The sequence below is a fragment of the Epinephelus fuscoguttatus genome, linkage group LG2 (genome assembly GCF_011397635.1).
Source record: "Epinephelus fuscoguttatus linkage group LG2, E.fuscoguttatus.final_Chr_v1".
Taxonomy (NCBI): Eukaryota; Metazoa; Chordata; class Actinopteri; order Perciformes; family Serranidae; genus Epinephelus; species Epinephelus fuscoguttatus.
In genome coordinates, this window is record NC_064753.1 from 4,692,895 (window position 1) to 4,713,093 (window position 20,199).

Genomic DNA, 20,199 nt, shown 5'->3' on the forward strand with positions numbered 1-20,199 from the left:
AGTGTGTGCACACACTAGAATCAAACCCTGGAGTTCACACGTCGGTTTGCCCCTGGGGTAGAGCCAGGCTGTTGGTCTGGCTGCCTGCCACTGTTGCCATGCATCAACATCATCCCATTCCAGCTTGTAGCCTGGTTGTCATGGTAATGACCGTTTATTTGCAGGGGGCACTCCAGTCTCCAATATTTCCGGGACACACATAGACAGTTAGGAAGTGAAGGTGAGAGAGAGAGGAGAGCAGAGGAGTTGCCAGACAGACAATTTGCTCAAAGGGCAGATAGATGAATCAGTTGGCATATCCCATCTCAGAGTCAGCCCATTCTACATGACTGAAAGGACCTATCAGTAGCACAGATATCAGTCATTTAGTGTTGTCGGCTTTGTTTTTACGTCATCGTCGAGTCATTTGTTCATATTAATTAGACATCAATTGTTCTTCATTAGGAAGATGTTTTTTCTGCAAACCTCAGTTTCATTTCTAAACTGTAAAATCAATATATTTTATTACATTACTGCACGCCCTGACCATACTACAATTTATTCATTTTATCACTACTTTACACAGATCTATTAGGTTTTATATATTTTTTTTATGTATCTTATTCCTGTATTTTAACTTTTGCACTACTGTTACCCCTTTTCCACCTACGTGGAGCCAGTTCCGTTCTGGTTTCCGCACCTAATTCTGAACCATTCAGAGCATTTCAACCAAAAATAAATTGGTTGGTTTTCAGCTGGAAAGAACAACAAACAACAAAACATAGCAGGTTTTCCTTGACCTGAAGTGCGAACCGTTACGACATTAGTGGGTGTGTCATATTCTACAAGATGATCTCCTTAAAAGTTGGTTCATGCTTGTATTTTGGGTAAAAACAAAATTTTGTAACAACACAGATAAAGTTTGCAGGTAATCGATGTAGTCCGCTATTTTGCTGCTACTGTTTACTTCTGTTGTGCCTTGTGCTATGCCCTCCATTGATATAACATACTTGATTACAATGGTTCCATATAAAACTGGTAGAAACAGATGTTGGTTCACTAGACTGCACCAAAGTTCCAAATCCTGAACCGAACTGGTTCAAAAAACCCAAGCTAAATTGACGAAAAGGTGGTATAAGTGTCTTATGTCTTAGATTCTCATGCTTGTGATTTTTGTGTAACAGATTTTGTTGTAGCGTTGTTGGAGGGAGCCTGAGAACAAAATTTCATTGCCAACAAGTGCTCCTCTATATCTGTTGCGTGTATTATTTAAATCTTCTTTCAGTACAGGTTACATATCAACTAGTGTATTGCACAGAGTCGGGCAGGAATCCAGGAGTCCTAAAACCTGGAATATTTAGCATTTTAGCATTACTGGTTCCCTCATCTAGAAGTCAGTGGATTTTCTGAGTACGTTTTTGGTAAGATGCCTGAAATAAGGTCTGTGGTTAACACAAGCTGTCAGTAAAAACCCCACCTATGAATTTTGAAGCTTTTACGTCTTTAAAAATGTAGTGGCTAAATGAGACTACAGAATGTCATCATACTGAACACAGCTATACAGCCTTGTTGTGATGTTGAAGTCATGCAACTGTGTTGTTGTTCATTAATAGCGTAACGAAAGCTTTTTTTTTTTAAAAAAGATTATTTTTATGGGCTATTTGCCTTTAATGGACAGGATAGTGTGTGAAATGGGGAGAGAGAGAGAGAGAGAGAGAGAGAGAATGGAGTGACACACAGCAAAGGGTCGCAGGCTGGAATCGAACCCACGGGTGCTGCAGCAAGGCACTGCCTCTGTACATGGGGCGCCGCCACTATCCACTACCCTACCGATGCCCCATAACGTTAGCTTTTTAACTCTGGTGATTGTATTTAGGCTTCAATAAGTGTTTGTGAAGATAATCTTCCTGGACAAAATGTGCAAGGGCTCATTTGTGCTCAATGTTCAGTGGCCGTTCTAGCCTAAATGGCGCCCTGGGCGACAACCCCCTGTGGTGCCCCCCTGCCCCACTCCCCTAAAAAACAAACAAAAAAAACACAGAATTAGGCAACAACTACAAGGTTTCATTATTTGGCCTCTGAACTGAGAACCACAAGCAGTGTTTCCCCTACCATTATATTAGGGGGCGCCCCGCCCCCCAAACGGCACCCCCCGCCCCCCCTTGAAGGTCAAGTTAATTTTATTTAATTTTATTTTCTATATAGTGCCAGATCACAACACAAGTCATTTAAGGTTACCTTTCCTATACAACAGGTCTATAGGCTACCTTGTCCTTTTATTAAACAAACTAAATAGCCTTATGTTATTTATCTTAATTACACCATGGCATGACATTTCTGTCTCTACATGGTCGCACGTTTACAATTCTCCTCTGCTCTCTGTATCGCACACGGCAGAGTTCCCCTCCAATATGCGCGCACACACACACACACACACACACACACACACATACACAGGTGAGCACACTAGTGGGGCTGGGCCGCATTTACCTGACTGAAAATGACCAGAGTCCGACACAGTTTGCCGCTCCTGCCGGCCCCACCCCCACACGTCGTGACAAAATGCCGCCCTGGGCAAACGCCCACTCGGCCCATATCGGGATCCACTACTGGCAGTGTTTAACGTTTTCGGAAAGCTTATGGATATAAACAAAAACGGAGCAGTACCGTCAGAGATCATAGAGGCAGTGTAGCATAGTTCAAGCAAAATACAACCATAGGAGACAACAAAGAAATTTAAATAATGGCATAATAGAACAAATCGGTAATATAGTGAAAAGAATTCTCTGTCCATATGTCGGAATGTATATAATGGCCGCAAAGACCACCACCGCCTACAACGCTGCCTCCGTTAAAGTTATAATATTACAGCCTCCTCCACTGCCACCTCGTTTGTTGCTGTGTGAAACTTTTGACTCTGCTCTCCACTGACATCTATGCTATCATAAAGGATGCATGGAAGTATGAGGGCAGTGATGTTTGAAACAGACATATCTATTTTCGTACGTAGAGGGAGTATAAATGAGCCTTAGGTATCATAAAATTTTATTTGCCACATAGCTTATTTACTGCAAAAAGCAGCAAAAATCCAAAGGAAAATCCCACTGGCTTTTTGTTGAGGGAACCAGGGCGATGCTAACATGCTAACTCTCTGAGGCTGAGCGTCAGTTCAATATTGTTTCGTTGCCTTTCAGTGGAATCATATCATGATGACAAGATCATATGTTATTATTTTACAAAATTCAGTTGTAATTCAAAACAAACAGACTCTGGCTATAAACCAGCCATACAATAACATTTGTAGTGCATAGCTTCAATTAGCAGCATGGCTTTAAGGGTGGGAACATCTGTCTGTCTCTGTCCACCACTCTGATTCTGATATCTCTCAATAACTATTGGATGGATTGCCATGAAATACTGCACCAATACTCATGTTGCCGAGAGGATGAATCCCTCTGACTCTGGCGATTCCCTTACTCTTGGTCTAGCACCACAGTGAGCTTCCCATTTATGGTTATGAGTGAAATATCTCACCCATTACCAGTTACCAGGTTGCAGTTGGAGGTGAAGATGTTTTAATAAATTGCAGCAGGCTTCACTGTATTTTTGCTATTTATAACCAGCTGAATAGCTCCGTGTCGACTCTGAGCATGAATTCCATGTTAGAATCTACTGTATGTGCACTTTCAGGGAGATTTCTGCTCTGGCCTGGGGTGACAAAAATGACAGAGATATCCAAAGGAGCATATCCACCTGTCTTGTCGGAAGGCGCTTGCTTGTGTCCTTATAATAAACGCCCCCCCCCCCTCGGAGCTGCTCGGAGCAGCGCAGAGTGTCTGTTGCCTCAGATTGAATTTCAGCGCGGCAGCAGTCGGGTTTCTCGTCGGGAGATCAGGTTTAAAACGTACCCGCTGCCTCGCGCTCCTCTCTCCGTCCTCCTGTCCCTGCCTCGGCGCTCTCCTCCTGCCCATCGCTGCCCTTTTCTTTCCTCCACACATCCTTACTTTGAGTGGAAGTTTCCCCAGGCAGAGCTGGTCCACCGTCCGCGGTGCGCCCGGAGAGTCGGAGGCATGAAGCGACGTTAGGAACGAGTGACCGAGGAAGGAAGAGAGAAAGAGGATTGCAGGGCGAAGGGAATAAAACAGTCTGAGTGAGAAGGAACCAGGAACGACGTTCAAGGTAAGCCTTCACCTCTTGTTACTTTTTACATCCTTATAAACAAAACATTAAATTGAGCCTGTAATAATACTGCATGGACTCTTCTTAGTGAGACTTTAAAGTGAGTTCATAGTTCACCTCGACGCACTTCTCTCTCTGTTTTAAGCCTCTTGAGATGGACCATTTCCGTGTGGAGTCATGGTTTTTCCTGCAGCTTTGAAACACTGTGCATCATACTGGCCATAGCTGTTCTCATTTCATGTTAAATTACGGCGCTACTTTCCAACAAGGCACATTTATAGCTAAACGTAACTGTAACTTAATGGGGTGTCATAGTGGGACTGATTACCCAGGGCCCCAATGGTGTGCGTTTGTGTTTGGGGGGGGGGGTGAAAAGCACATAATGAAGACTGGTTTTGTTTACTGTACAGCTTTTGACTCAATTATTTGTAGAACTTAAAAATAAGAATCACGCATTTGGTGCTAGAAAAGACTTAATTATTAGCTAGTAAACACTTTCGTTTATAGTTATAAACAATTATTAAGAGTAGCTTTTTGTTGCCTGGTGCAAAAATCTCTCTGCCTGCCATCAAAAGTCTGTGCAGTCATTAATAAAGTCATAAATAATATGTCTCATTATTAAAAAAAACACTGGTTCCTAAAGGCACATGTGACCATGGGGAAAATGTGAAATATGAAGTCAAACTGATGTTAAACAGAAATTTTTTACAGCAGGCATTTTTCGCAAAAAGGTGTAACTAATAATATGAATTGCTGCATTGTATTGCAATAGCTGGAACATCAATCAAGCCTAAAAAACCCCCATGCGTTGTTCATGTTAATCTTCTCATGCATTCGTCTTGTACTACAGCAGGTCTGCTGTGAAAAAGGTCTGAAACTGAGTCATTTGGCAAAGATAAACAGTTTGGGCAAAGTTCAACTTAAGGTTCATTTCCATAACAAAAACTTTAAGTGTGAAAAGAAACATACAGTTCATGTTTTTGAAGGACATTTCAATAAAATTCTATATGTCTCCTTTTAGTTTCCTCACTATTGTTGATGTAAACGATATTTATGTGAGCGGTGCAGTGTGAGACATTTTTTTGGCCTCCAAAAGAGACATGACACAGGAAGTTTAGGAACCACTGTAATAGACCCATGATTCTGCAGTTACAAGTGTCAGTGAAGTTTTTAACAAAGGTCACGTTTCTCGGTCAGTGATCAAGTCTTCAGCTGTAAATAGTTAATTACTTGTTAGACAAAGTAATTGTTAATACACTAATGCAATTTGGCTCTAAAAGCTCTGCAGCAGACCTAAACAAGTAGTTTGATAACTGATTAGAGGAGGGATGGAAAGTTAATCTGTAACAGTAATGATACTTGAATACTTGTTTTTAACCCTTTCACAGTAACACTAAGATATGAATTTGCAAAAAAAATGATTTTTGGTAAAACAGTGTTCCTTTCTCCACAATTAGCAGCTTTTAAAGCGACACTTACTTTTCTGGAAATTTTACGCATTTCTTTGTATAGGTTAAAATGCTATTACCGCCAGGACGCTGATGTCCTCGCTCTCCTCCTTCTCTGTTAAATGGTATCTCCCAGGTGCACTATGTCATCAAACCATGTGATGTTTAGTATTGCCGGATTCAGGAAGCTCTCGACTTTTCAAAATATAATAATTCTTTTATTTCTTATGTATTTCACACAAGAGCAGCCTAAACACACATAGTCCAAAATCGCGATGGGTGGTGATGTCATGTCATGCCGTATTTCAGCGGGAAAAGTTACAGGATTACACGCAGTCTTATGAGCAGCTGTTAGCAAGGACTTAGCTCACTCCTAGTCTCACTCCTACCACTATTTTTGGCTGAGATAGACCGTCTAGAAAGTGGGATCATAACTTTCATGTTTCATGTGGCTTTATTTGGTGATATTTTATGGTGTTTCTGTGTCAAAAACAACATCAGCTATCACAATCACACCTGATTTCAATATGGTACAATGTTAGAAGCTGGCTGAGTGTTGTTTGATCACTGACAGTACTGTTTTGAAGCCGAGAGACCGACTTGTCATTTGGAGCTCCGCCTGGATCTTTTCATGGAAAAAACACTGTAGAATGGTCATACTTTGTGCAATCTTCTTCAAATTTGAAACAAGTGTTCACTGATAGTGTGCCTACAGCCCCATAGTGTCATTTACGTACACAGATGAAGCCACAGACAGTTATTCATCCTGAAAAAGATTTTTTATTTTATTTTAGGCAAAATCTTCAATTTTTTAATGACTTCAAAGGCCCATTACTCTGTCTCTGTATCAGATAGAGTGTTTCTGACACTTTCACAGAAAACTTCAGGGAGTTTTCTTTCTGGCAAGACCTCATGCATGCATGTAGTCAGAGCGGTTCAGTCATTTTAATTTGGGTATGTCATTTTAGGCGGTTTCTGATGGCACACTAAAATGTAAGTGAATTCCACCAGAGATACAAACTCATAATTATACCATTCTCATATGGTTCTAAGAAAATTCTGACCAGTCATTGCATTTGGACCGAATGCAGTGATTGGCTGAGCGTCCTGCCCGTCTTCCCACGTGGAGGCCTCCGACTGATGTAACTGCTCCCGTAACATCTCCGGGGTTGCGTTTGACTGTGCAGGACAGGTAATGTTATGTTTTAGTTTGGCGTGTTACGCTTGCTCTCCTCCTCCGTGTATCTAACATGACCTTGCCAACGCCTACGCTTATCATAGACATAGATAGGTTTATCATAGATAGATAGGAATGATAATATTGGCACATTATAGGTATTGGCCGGATTTGGACAACATGCTTTTTCTTATTTTGCACAGTGAATGAATATTACGTACATTGAAAAGGATTGTATTTCATGTCTCCATCTGCTGGTGGGCCGTCTTGATAAGAGTATGCATGTAGTCGCTGCTCCAAAGCTCTGGAATAGCTTTCCCCTCTTAATCAAATGTCCCTCCATTGACACTTTTAAGACAAATCTTAAAACGTACATGTTTTCAATGGCCTTTGGTTGTCTGTAGTGATTTTAATATTTTAGCATTTCATCTTATCTTTTCATATTTGTAATTGTTCTTACCAGTTTTTTTCTGCCTGTCTCTTATTTGTGTACATTTTGTATTGCGTGTCATTCTTTTATCTTGTACAGCACTTTGGTCAGCTGTGGTTGTTTTTAAATGCGCTATATAGATAAACATGATTTGATTTGATTTGATTTAATATGATGTTAATTCCACTACAGAAGAGACTTGATGATCACTAAAATTAGCTCAATATCAGTATTGCTTATTGATCAGTAATGTGGACTTTTGCTGGTTTTCAGAGTATTTCAACCCTCTGAGACCCAGCATGCGGCCGGTCTTTAAGAGGTGATAGCAGGCTCATTTAAAACTTAAAGCTAGAGTGATGCTAATGATATCATATAAAACTAGAAACCCTGTGGAATCCAGTTGTTCTAGCCATGTCATGCTCTCAGAACGGAAATCACAGGTAGATTTTGGCAAGGAACAAAAGGCATGGCCTTTTTATAGGGGTCCCTTGACCTTGAGATTTTTAAATGAAAATGGGTTCTATTGGTACCCATGAGTCTCCCCTGCAAAGACATGCCCCCTTTATGCTAACAGCTTATAATTTTCGGCAAAAACCATGCATGTTTTTTTGTATGCAGTATAGCTGTGTTATTTTTGCCTATTGTTTTTTAATATTTCTGCATACCAGTAGTCTTTGAATTTCATAAATTGGGTCTGGCTGGAAAGCTGAGATTCTTTTGGATTCAGTGACTTTAGTGTTATTCATGTGTGATGATGTTAGCCCCCATAGTAGCAATTTCATTGTAGTGAGACCAATGCTTTGGAAACGGACATTACTGTATAAAATGATCTATAGTGACTTCTAGGATAATCAGAGTCTCATGAAACTTTACAGCCACAAACTAGAGACCTCAAGTATTCAGACAATGAATTTCTTTCATGGGTGTATTGACAATAAGGGAGTTTTTTTTTTAGCAGTTTCCAGAACAGAAGTGCTTACCATCCAGTCACTTAAAAATGCAATTCTCACAGAAATCTCTAAATTTCAAAAGTTATACCAAATACGAAATCAGTGCATAGAGTTTTCTGTGGTGATCCTCAAGCTCTTGGTATCTCAATGTGGTAAATGTGGATTTTAAACCTTTTTTTTGTCTGTTCTCAAGTGGTAAAACATGCTCAAATTCAAATAGTATCAATGGCCATGATGTACTTTCATCGTAACGTTCTAAGCCCCAATACACTTAAGTTTTAACAGTTTTAACCCATAAGAACCCGGACCAATTTCTCCTTAAAGGAAAATTATGGGGGGCATAAAACAGACTAAATAGACCACATAGAACATATTTCTGACATTTTTTTCAAAATACCACCCCTTACTGTCAGAGATCTGTAATGTTACATATATGTCACATTTGGCGTTAAGAACCTGGATAATTTATCTATCAAGGAAAATTATGGGGGACATAAAATAGACTAAATAGACCATATAGAAGACATTTCTGACATTTTTCTCAAAATAACACTCATTAGTGTCAAAGATCTGTCAATGGGTGTTAATGGTAAATTCATTCCTCTTTTGAAAATTAATCAGCCTTAGTCTTTTTTGGTTTGATAACAAAGCTTTGTCTTTTTATTTGCGTTTCCACAATATCATAACTTTACCTCTTAGGTTTAACAACAAAACCTTTAACAACAAAATTTTTATTTATTTCACAATACAAAAATTTGCAAATTGAATTCAAAAAAAGACTGCCTCATCATATTGGAGGTCTTTTCAACAAGCCATTGTAGCTGTAAAAAAAACTGAGCTACAGTCTTTTTCTGGTCATATTTTTCTGTTTGGTAACAAAGATTCTAACTTTACCTCCTAGGTTTAACAACAACATTTTCTTTTCATATTTGTTTTACAACACACAAATGAATACATTTGCAAAAAATTGCAAATTGTCGTCGTTGTCGTCCTCCGCTTATCCGGGTCCGGGTCGCGGGGGCAGCAGCCTCAGCAAGGAAGCCCAGACAGTCCTCTCCCCAGCCACTTCCATCAGCTCTTCCGCGGGAACCCCGAGGTGTTCCCAGGCCAGCCGGGTGATGTAGTCCCTCCAGCGTGTCCTGGGGCGGCCCTGAGGTCTCCTCCCGGTTGGACATGCCCGAAACACCTCCCAAGGGAGGCGTCCGGAAGGCATCCTTACCAGATGCCCGAACCACCTCAACTGGCTCCTCTCGATGTGGAGGAGCAGCGGCTCTACTCCGAGTCCCTCCCGAATGTCTGAGCTCCTCACCCTATCCCTAAGGCTGAGCCCAGCCACCCTGCGGAGGAAACTCATTTCGGCCGCTTGTATTCGCGATCTCATTCTTTCGGTCACTACCCAAAGCTCGTGACCATAGGTGAGGGTTGGAACGAAGATCAACCGGTAAATCGAGAGCTTCGCTTTCTGGCCAAGCTCCCTTTTCACCACAACGGACCGGTTAAGCGCCCGCATCACTGCTAACGCTGCCCCAATCCGCCTGTCAATCTCCCGCTCCATCCTACCCTCACTCGTGAACAAGATCCCGAGATACTTAAACTCCTCCACCTGAGGAAGGACCTCCCCCCTGACCTGGAGTGGGCAATCCACCCTTTTCCGGCTGAGGACCATGGCCTCGGACTTGGAGGTGCTGATTCTCATCCCAGCCGCTTCACACTCGGCTGCGAACTGTCCCAGCGAGAGCTGGAGGTCACTGTTCGATGGAGCTAGGAGGACCACGTCATCCGCAAAAAGCAGGGACGAGATTCTCCCATCACCGAACCTGACACCCTCCACCACTCGGCTGCGCCTAGAAATTCTGTCCATAAAAGTTATGAACAGAACCGGTGACAAAGGGCAGCCCTGGCGGAGTCCAACCCTAACCGGGAACAGGTCCGACTTACTGCCAGCCACGCGAACCAGACTCATGCTCCTTCGGTACAGGGACTGGATGGCCCTTAGCAAGGGGCCACCCACCCCATACTCCCGGAGCACCCCCCACAGGATGCCCCTGGGGACACGGTCGTAAGCCTTCTCCAAATCCACAAAACACATGTGGACTGGTTGGGCGAACTCCCATGCCCCTCCAGCACCCTGGCGAGGGTAAAGAGCTGGTCCACGGTTCCGCGTCCGGGACGAAAACCACATTGCTCCTCCTCGATCCGAGGTTCAACTATCGACCGGACCCTCTTCTCCAGCACCCTGGAGTAGACCTTACCGGGTAGGCTGAGGAGTGTGATCCCCCTGTAGTTGGAACACACCCTCTGGTCCCCTTTCTTGAAAATGGGGACCACCACCGGTCTGCCACTCCAGAGGCACTGCCCCGATGTCCACGCAATGTTGCAGAGGCGTGTCAGCCAAGACAGCCCTACAACATCCAGAGCCTTGAGATATCCGGGCGAATCTCATCCACCCCGGGGCTCCGCTGCCTCGAGTTGTTTCACCACCTCGCGACTTCTGCCCCAGAAATTGACGACCCGCCCCTGAGACCCCGTCTCTGTTTCCTCACTGGAATACGTGTTGGTGGGATTGAGGAGCTCCTGAAAGTATTCCTTCCACCGCCCGACAATGTCCCCAGTTGGCGTCAGCAGCTCCCCGCCCCCACTGTAAACAGTGTGAGCAAGTTGCCGCCTTCCCCCCCTGAGGCGCCGGACGGTTTGCCAGAACCTCTTTGGAGCCGATCGATAGTCTTCCTCCATGGCCTCACCGAACTCCTCCCACGCCCGAGTTTTTGCCTCCACGACTGCCGCCGCCGCGCTCCGCTTGGCCCGCCGGTACCCGTCAGCTGCTTCTGGAGACCCACAGACCAACCATGCCCTGTAGGCCTCCTTCTTCAGCCTGATGGCTCCCCGGCAGCCTTGCGGCCACAGCTCGCAACTGCCGCCTCAACAATGGCAGAGCGGAACAAGGCCCATTCGACTCACTGTCCCCCTCCGCCCTCGGGACGCGGTTGAAGCTCTCCCGGAGGTGGGAGTTGAAGATCATCTGGACAGGTTCTTCCGCCAGGCGTTCCCAGCAGACCCTCACTGTTCGTTTGGGCCTGCCACGTCTGCGCGGCGTCTTCCCCCACCATCTGATCCAACTCACCACCAGGTGGTGATCAGTTGACAGCTCTGCTCCTCTCTTCACCCGAGTGTCCAGAACATATGGCCGCAGGTCAAATGATACGACTACAAAGTCAATCATTGACCTGCGACCTAGGCTGTCCTGGTGCCACGTGCACCGATGGACATCCTTATGTTTGAACATGGTGTTAGTTATGGCCAAACTGCGACCCGCACAGAAGTCCAATAACTGAACACCACTCGAGTTCAGATCGGGCAGGCCGTTCCTCCCAATCACGCCCCTCCAGGTCCCGCTGTCATTGCCCACATGAGCATTGAAGTCCCCCAGCAGAACGATGGAGTCCCCGGTCGGGGCACTGTCCAGCACCCGTCCCAGGGACTCCAAAAAGGGCGGGTACTCTGAACTGTTGTTCGGCGCATAAGCGCAGACAACAGTCAGGACCCGTTCCCGACCCAAAGGCGCAGGGAAGCAACCCTTTCGTCTACTGGGGTAAACCCCAACGTACAGGCAGAGAGTCTGGGGCTATCAGAAAGCCCACCCTCCGCCTCTCACCCGGAGCAACTCCAGCGAAGGAGAGAGTCCAACCCCTCTCAAGGACTAGGGTTCCAGAGCCAGAGCTATGTGTCGAGGTGAGGCCGACTATATCTAGCCGGTAACGCTCAGCCTCTTCCACAAGCTCCGGCTCCTTCCCCGCCAGAGAGGTGACATTCCATGTCCCAAGAGCCAACTTCTGTAACCGAGGATCGGACCGCCAAGGCCCCCGCCTTGGTCTGCTGCCCAATCCACATTGCACCGAACCCTTCTGGATCCCTCTACGGGTGGTGGGCCTGCAGGGGGACGAACCCATGTAGCCGGTTCGGGCTGGGCCCGGCCGGACCCCATGGGCGAAGGCCCGACCACCAGGCGCTCGCCCACGGACCCCAACCCCAGGCCTGGCTCCAGGGCGGGGCCCCGGTAACCCTCCGGGCCGGGTACACTTGTCCTTGATCATAACCATCATGAAGGGTCTTTTGAACCGTTCTTCGTCTGACCCTTCGCCCAGAACCAATCTGCCATGGGAAACCCTACCAGGGGCAAAATGCCCCCGACAGCATAGCTCCTAGGGTCATTAGAAAAAAAAAATTGCAAATTGAATAAAAATAAAAACTACTACTGGGTAGTTGTATTTTGCTGTCCAGGGTTCATCTTTGGTTGAGGTACTTCATCTAAATCACCTGATTGACTGCAGTCTGAATCACTAAACTCACTTGACTTGTCATTTTCCATGTCTTTGTTGCTGGGAGTGTAATCAGGGTCTTGAAGGTCGTCATCTGAGCTACTTTCACATCCCTCAAAGTCACTGTCGTCTCCCTGGATGATTGTCAGTGCATTCTGAACACTGTATCGCTTCTTATCCATAATGCAGATAAAATTAAATTACAGTTTTCAATTATTCTTTTCAATTTTTATTATTTATTTATTTTCATTAAATTTTCAAATGATATAGGGTAGAACAAAGTGATATAGGGTCTGTTTTTTTATTCACTGATGGGTAAAAATGGTTTCCTTATATATTTTGTTAATAATTGGATTCATATAATGTGATTTTTTGTTTGCATTTGTTTTAATATGCTTTGAATTGAACAATATAAAATGTATTAACTAAATATCATTGAAAAAGTTAAGTCAACTGAGCAGATCACAAAAAAAATATCTTATTGTGACATATATGTCACAATAGGTTTTCCATGACAATTTTAAGGTTAAAGGTCCGATGTGACATATATGTCACAACGATATTTACCTGACTTGTTTTATATCAATTTGTTCATGAAATGTGTTCACAACAGGTTAAATGTAATAAAGGACTTGTTATGTAAGCATTACAATTCTTAAATGGTTTGAATCTTACCTTTGGCAACCAAAAACAAGCTCCCTCTCTCTCTCTCTCTCTCTCTCTCTCTCTCTCCCTGTGTCATATGGATTACTGTTAATTTATCATGTTGATCTGTTCTGTACGACATCTATTGCACGTCTGTCCGTCCTGGAAGAGGGATCCCTCCTCAGTTGCTCTTCCTGAGGTTTCTACCGTTTTTTTCCCCCGTTAAAGGGTTTTTTTTGGGGAGTTTTTCCTTATCCGCTGTGAGGGTCTTAAGGACAGAGGGATGTCGTATGCTGTAAAGCCCTGTGAGGCAAATTGTGATTTGTGATATTGGGCTTTATAAATAAAATTGATTGATTGATTGATTGATTGAAATTTAGCTAGCTCTGCCCCTAGTGGTAACCTGGCACACAGACATCTTGGAAATGTTGTTGTGGGAAGACCAAATCACATCATCAATATATCACATTTGTGCTGCCGATGATCCCGTCCTGCCTGCTGTCTTGTGTATACGGACATTGTTTTGGCACTATTACTACCCTGACGCCGCCTAAAAGGTGAGACAACTTTGAGACATTTGTGATGCTGGTGGGCCACAGGCTGGACTTGAACCCGGGCTGCTGCGGCAACAGCCATGTACATGGGGCACCTGCTCTATCCACTAAGCCACCGATGCCCCAGTGTAAGGCTGGGTGATATGGCCTAAAAAAAAAAAAAAAATCTCTGATTTTTTTCACAACAAATCCGATTCACGATTTAAATCAATTTTTTCCCCTCCTACTTACAAAAAAAATATTTGTGGCCTGGTAGCACATACCTGGGGTCTGCCAGATTGCCGTTGTCAACACTTATTTATCTTATTTACACAACGGCATGTCATTTATGTCCCTACACGGTGCACGCCTAAAATCCTCCTCTGCGGTCTGTGTTGCGCACGGCGGAGTTCGGCCCTGATGCGCACACACACACACACACACACACACACTCACTCACTCACAGACACAGGTGAGCACACAAAAGCGCTGAAGAACTCGTTCCCTTTCTTGAGAACGAGTTCTTCCCCACTTGCTGCCATGTTGGTGAGGGGTGAGCCCACTCTGAACTAAGGGAGCCCGGCGGGGAGTGGCGGTGGCGGATTTTAAAGAGAAACTCGATTTTCAAAACAAATCGACCTAAACTACAAATTCGAATTAATCGATAAAATCGATTTATCGCCCAGCCCTACCCCAGTGCTGTTTAAATAGAACGGAGCACGTAGGCTACTGACCTGTTGCCAAACCTGGTCTCACACCATTTCTTGTCATATTCACAGTTGTTACTGGCCAGCCCTTCGCTTTAAGACGGTGGCCGTGTGGGTGTGACGTAGTAGATGTTGTGGGAAGTAAAGCGGCATATAGAGTGTATGGACGGGAATGCACCATGAAAATAATACAGTTCATGCTACGGGTGGTTGCAGTCTGTTTACAGTGTTTAGATAGGCTCCAGTTACAGCATAGTCTCTGTGAGAATGTTGTTAAGCCCGCTAATAACTGTTAGGTAACATTAGGCATGTGTGAAACCTGTTAATAACCGTTAGGTAGCGTGAGCTGTGATGCTAACAGTTAGCCCTGTCACTGTGTGTGTGTGTGTGTGTGTGTGTGTGTGTGTGTGTGTAGGCCATATGTGTCAAACTCAAGGCCCGCGGGCCAAATGTGGCCTGCCACGTCATTTTATGTGGCCTGCAAGAGCTTAAAAGGTCTGATTGTCTAAAAATAAATAGGTAAAAAGCGTGATTTGACCAAAAACTACATTTCCCACAATGCATGTCGATTATGTTACCCGCGAAGTGACGGCTTCCCGCCACTAGACGGCAGTGTTTCCACATCCTAACCCATTTTGAACAAAGTTAATGTCATAACTTTTGTTTGATGTTATTTTTCTTTATTCACTTGGATAGTTTGATCCTTGATTGATGGAGTTATGTGGGTTTCATAACCTGACAAATTAAAAGGATTTACGTTATAACAGAGCAACAAGCAAACATATTTTTTTTCTATGCAACTGTAATATTTGTAACTTGAATAAGTAATAAATTCAAAGTTATTTAACATTAAGGAGTAGTTACATGTATTTTACATTACATTTGGTTACATTTAGTTACATTTATAAGTTACATCTGGCCCTTTGAGGGCAGCCATTATGCTGATGTGGCCCTTGGTGAAAATGAGTTTGACACCCCTGGTGTAGGCGGACCGCAGGGTGCATTACTGTCTCATGATAAACAGAGATGTAGAGAGAGGGGATCAAAGAGTTTCTAAGAGAATCAATATGCTGCATGCAGCTCCACAATGAAGTCTGAGTTTTCCCACTTTAAATAGTAAAATCAAACAACAAACAACAAAACTTTAAATTGTGGCATGTCGTCACAAATAAATCTATGTATGGGAAACACAAAGCCTTTGTTTTTGTATTGAGGAATGCACTTACCTAATTAAATTGTGTATAATACTTTAATGCATGTCTGACTCCACAGATTATGGCAAAACATGTAATTTGAAATATTAGGCAAAACACTTTATAAAAGCCAGGTATATTTATTACTTCTTATGTACTTTACTAAATAAATAAATGAACATTTGAAGATTCAGTACTGTGTTTTTGTTTTTGGTCTGTAACAATAATGATGTCAGTAGATTTGGTTTGGTCAGAGCTATGGCACAGTAGGGTAAAAAATTAGTATATTGTCACTAAATCTTAGCCTTTGTCACCCTCAGGTGTGCATACACTTATTAACTTCTTTTTAAAATACAAAAATGTGAAATTTTCTGTTATTGTATCAGTATCTATTATTTTTAAAATGTAATAGTACTATACTACTATTACTATTTAGAATGGGTTAAATCTTATTTCACTGTAGAGCTACATGCAGCATATTGGTTCTGTCAGCCATACATTTAATAATAACTAAATACCAGATGCCAAGATGGCACCTATTCATTCCAATTGACTTGCTAGTCTGGTGTATACGCCAAAAACGTTTTCTAGCCTCTGGGTTTACTTCTCCTGCTGACTTGCCCATGAGTAACACTCAGTTCATAGACTTTACATTGTGATGACGTCACAGATTTTTAAATCGCTTTTCTCGGCTTTAGGAAAGTTTTACAAATGTTAAACCTAACCAATTCAACCAACAAAGGCACAGAGCCAATCAGAGAGAGAGCAGGACGGGTCATACCTTAGCCATCCTTTGGGAAAAAAAAATTGGCTTCTGCCTTCCCACCACTAGGAGACTTATGCAGGAGTGTGAGCTCTGCACAGGGGACAGTTGGTAAGAGTCCTGCACACCAGAGTCCTGCACGGGTCCAGTTTTCAAGATCTGCCCCGACCCGACCCGGCGACATACAAACCCGCACCCGAACCGCAAACCCGCGCATCAGGCCAATTAGTACCGCAACCTGGTCCGACCCATTGAAACACGACCCGCAGCCCGACCCGTAACCCGGATTTAAAGTAATCATTTTGGGTCATATTGGCTGAATATTGAACAGCATATCGCCACAGTTAAGGTGCCAGTAAGTAAACAACAACCTGAATGAAGCAGCTCTCACAATAAAAACCTGACTTCAGCTCCGTCATCAACCCTCTGTGTTCTTCTCCCATACGAGTGTAAAAGCGCTCGTTTTTACGTTTAATGCTTTTAATCTTTTAATCTATGTAAAGGAACTTTACATGTGTAATAATAGACTTACTTTCTGTCCAGAGCGACGTTCAGCAGTTACGAGCCGTCACGTGTTTTTAGAATCCATCGAGGAGAGAAGTAATCCATCAGGGAAACACTTCAGAAACATTATAAAGTGACAGTTGTACGTTTTATCCACTTATTTCTCAAATACCTAAATAATTATTTACTGTTTTGGAAGTGGCGCTTGTTGGACGGTGGCAGCCATGTTGATTCTGTCGTCCAATCACAAATTGTGTTATTAGATGGTGAAAGCTTCTAATAGCTACGCCGGTTTTAGCTGTGAGTGTCCATGTGAATGCCCCCTGCCTAGAGGAGTGTGGTGACGTCAAACGCCGCTGATTCACCCCGCGTGTTTGACTTGTGACAGTTGACAGTTGACAGCCCCTCTCATCTGTGTTGACAGTTTATTTACAGTTTTAGATTTGAAGAAAACAGAATTGGAGGATCAATGAAAAAGAAAGGGTAACTTTACCGACATTGAAATTAGAAAATTAATCGAGCCGTAAAGCCTGCGCTGTGTTGACGTGTTGACTGCCAAGCAGTCAAACGTCATCACAAATAAGAATAAACAGTCGGTATGGGCAGAGATAACAGGGCACATCAATACATGTTCAGACTCTGGCTGCCTTCATACAGAGGCTGACATTAGGAAGAAGTGGAAAGATCTCCTCAGAAGACAAAAAAAGACGTCTCCTCCAAAAAAAATCATCCAACTGGTGGGGGTCCTCCCCTGAAAATCTCAGTTTACAGTGATATCATTGTTGACGTATTTGGGGAGGATTCCCCTGCCTTCACTGGTTTGGATGGCGTCGAAAGTGGCAGCAATCCAGCAATCAATCCACTATCAATGGAAAGGCCAGAGGCAGAGCCAGAGGATGTTCATGCCCTTCATGAGGAGAGCAGTGTTCATGAAGGTGTGGATTCTACATAAAACTATAGCTATCCTGGGTTAAAGCTCTTTATAGCTCTCCACTCTCCTCTGTTAAAATCAATGGTTTAATTTCCGAGCCCTTTGATCTCCAAAGAGAAGTAAGACAGGGCTGCCCTGTCAGTCCCCTGCTCTTCATTATTGCTCTTGAACCATTAGCCTGTGCGATACATCTGGATATAGTTTTAAATTGAATATGTATGCTGATGATATATTACTCACTTTAAGTAAACCAGCATCCTCTATACCAGCAGTTCTTAAATTGGTTAATTTATTTAGCAGTTTTTCTGGTTACAGGATTAATTGGAACAAAAGTGAGGCTATTCCACTTAACTCTTATACATTTAAATCTGATTTATAGGACACCCCCTTTCTTTGGAAAACAAATGGAATGAAATACTTGGGCATTACCATAATTTCTCCCATCACTAAAATCTTCAGTCTAAATGGTCCTAGCATTTTCCAGTCCATCAAGAATGATATCATCAGATGGACAGCCCTGCCACTGTATTTGTGGGGCAGAGTGGAAATATTGAAAATGAATGTCTTACCAAGACTTGCACATATCATCACTTCTATCCTCTTAAATTTCCCAAAAGCTGGTTCAGAGACATTGAATCCCTCTTCATCCGATTCCTTTGGAATAATAAAAAACCCAGAATTTCTTTCAAGAAACTAACTATACCCAGATCCAAGGGAGGGTTGGGAGTTCCAGATATATATCAGTACTATCTTTCATATAATGCACGGTACCCACTAACCTGGGCTTATAAGTCTGATGCCCTGATAGGCAGTTGGCAATGGTTGGAGGAAACTATCCTTTCATGCAATAAGGCCATATCATTGGCATCCCTATGGTACTGTCCCAATCCCCCACCCCAGCTAGACAACATCATTATCAGGTTCTCTTGTTCTATTGTGAAGCAGCTGCACAGGAGACTTGGTATTGAGGGGCTCTCTCTCCCATCATGTCCTATCTGGTGTAACTCTATTTTATCAACCGGAGGTGGCACCTTAAATAACAAAATCTGGCAGCAACATGGTATACTAACTGTTGGTCAAATCTTTAGTGATACTCTCCTTTCTTTTCAACAAATTAAAAATTTATTTCACATCACAGATTCATCATTTCTAACATATGCACAGATATCATCCGTCATACATAGGAAATGCAAAGAAGGAGCTGCTCCTGCCTCCTGCCCTGATTGGGATGTACTACTGAGGAAGGCAACCCTGTCAAAAGGCACGGTCTCTAACATTTATAGCTCACTGTTTAGACCTGCTCCCGGTGCCTATGCTCCTGTTCAGCTGGCTTGGGAACATGATCTTAATATATGGTTAACATCTTCCCGGTGGAATGATATCTGGAGATCTGCATTGTATACTTCGAAATGTGTGAGATTTAGAATACAGTACAAGATTTTATGCAGAGCTAACATCACCCCTGCTAAATTATCCAAAATGAATAAGGAATCCCAAGATTCATGCTGGCACAACTGTGGCACTCGAGGGACTCTGCTCCATCTACTGTGGGACTGTCCAGCAGTTAAATCTCTCTGGCTAGACGCTATATCATATATGTCATCACTTTTCAAGGTCAAGTTTCCTATCTGTCCAATAACCTGCCTCCTTGGTAAAAGACCAGTCAACACTCTAGGAGCCACTGTGGCCCGGCTTTGGTCTCTGGGCTGTCTCACAATTAAAAGACTTATCCTTATGAACTGGAAAGTTCGCAAACCGGGTTGTTTCACTAGAGAGTCATGGCTTGGAGAATTTTTAGATCTCCTGAATATGGAACGGGCAGTGTGCTTGCTAAAAGACTTTGATAAAAGTATGGAAGATCACTGGGACATTGTCTACAACAACCTTATGAATTGATTTATATGTCTTTCTTTTCTTTTATATGAACACTGCATGACACTCTTGCAACCCCCCCTCTTTTTCTCCCTCCTCTCGTTGTATGTTTTGTCCTGTATGTATGTATGTGTGATTTGTATGTATGTTGTTTTGTTGTAAAATAATAAAAAACTCTTAATAGCAAAAAAAAACTATAGCTATCTATTTAGCAGGGGTGCTTGTTTATTTTACTATTTTACCAAAGTGAAAAAACCCCACAGTGTTATAGGCCTACTAAAAACAAAACAGAAATGTTCAAAAAGGAGTAGGAGTCAAACTTACGCTGGAATTCCACTGGATGCGTGTCTGTTGTGGAACGGCAGCGCTGGTTGTCTGCTGCGTGCTCCGCCGTCCGTCAACACCCACCAGCTGCGTTTGTTGTGCGGAGTGGTGCAGCTCCGCCGGAAGACATCTCAGTGCACCTCCATGATTAATATCTCCCCGTCCATGGTGTCAGTGGGGTGAAATTACATCTGAAAACCTCTGACCTGTTGACTTCAGGCCTGCCTCTGCCCATTATGTAGTTTTGA

The 20,199-nt window shown here is 43.3% G+C and overlaps 1 protein-coding gene across 2 annotated transcripts in view; it reads left to right on the forward strand.

Moving 5' to 3' along the window:
- Positions 1 to 3,843: 3,843 nt before the first annotated feature.
- Positions 3,844 to 20,199, forward strand: part of LOC125904945 (SH3 and multiple ankyrin repeat domains protein 2-like) — a 465,143-nt gene continuing 448,787 nt past the window's right edge. For both annotated transcript variants that reach the window (XM_049602644.1, XM_049602655.1), the window contains exon 1: positions 3,844 to 4,158. The gene's annotated coding sequence lies outside the window, so the exon portion shown is untranslated. The remainder of the gene's footprint in view (positions 4,159 to 20,199) is intronic.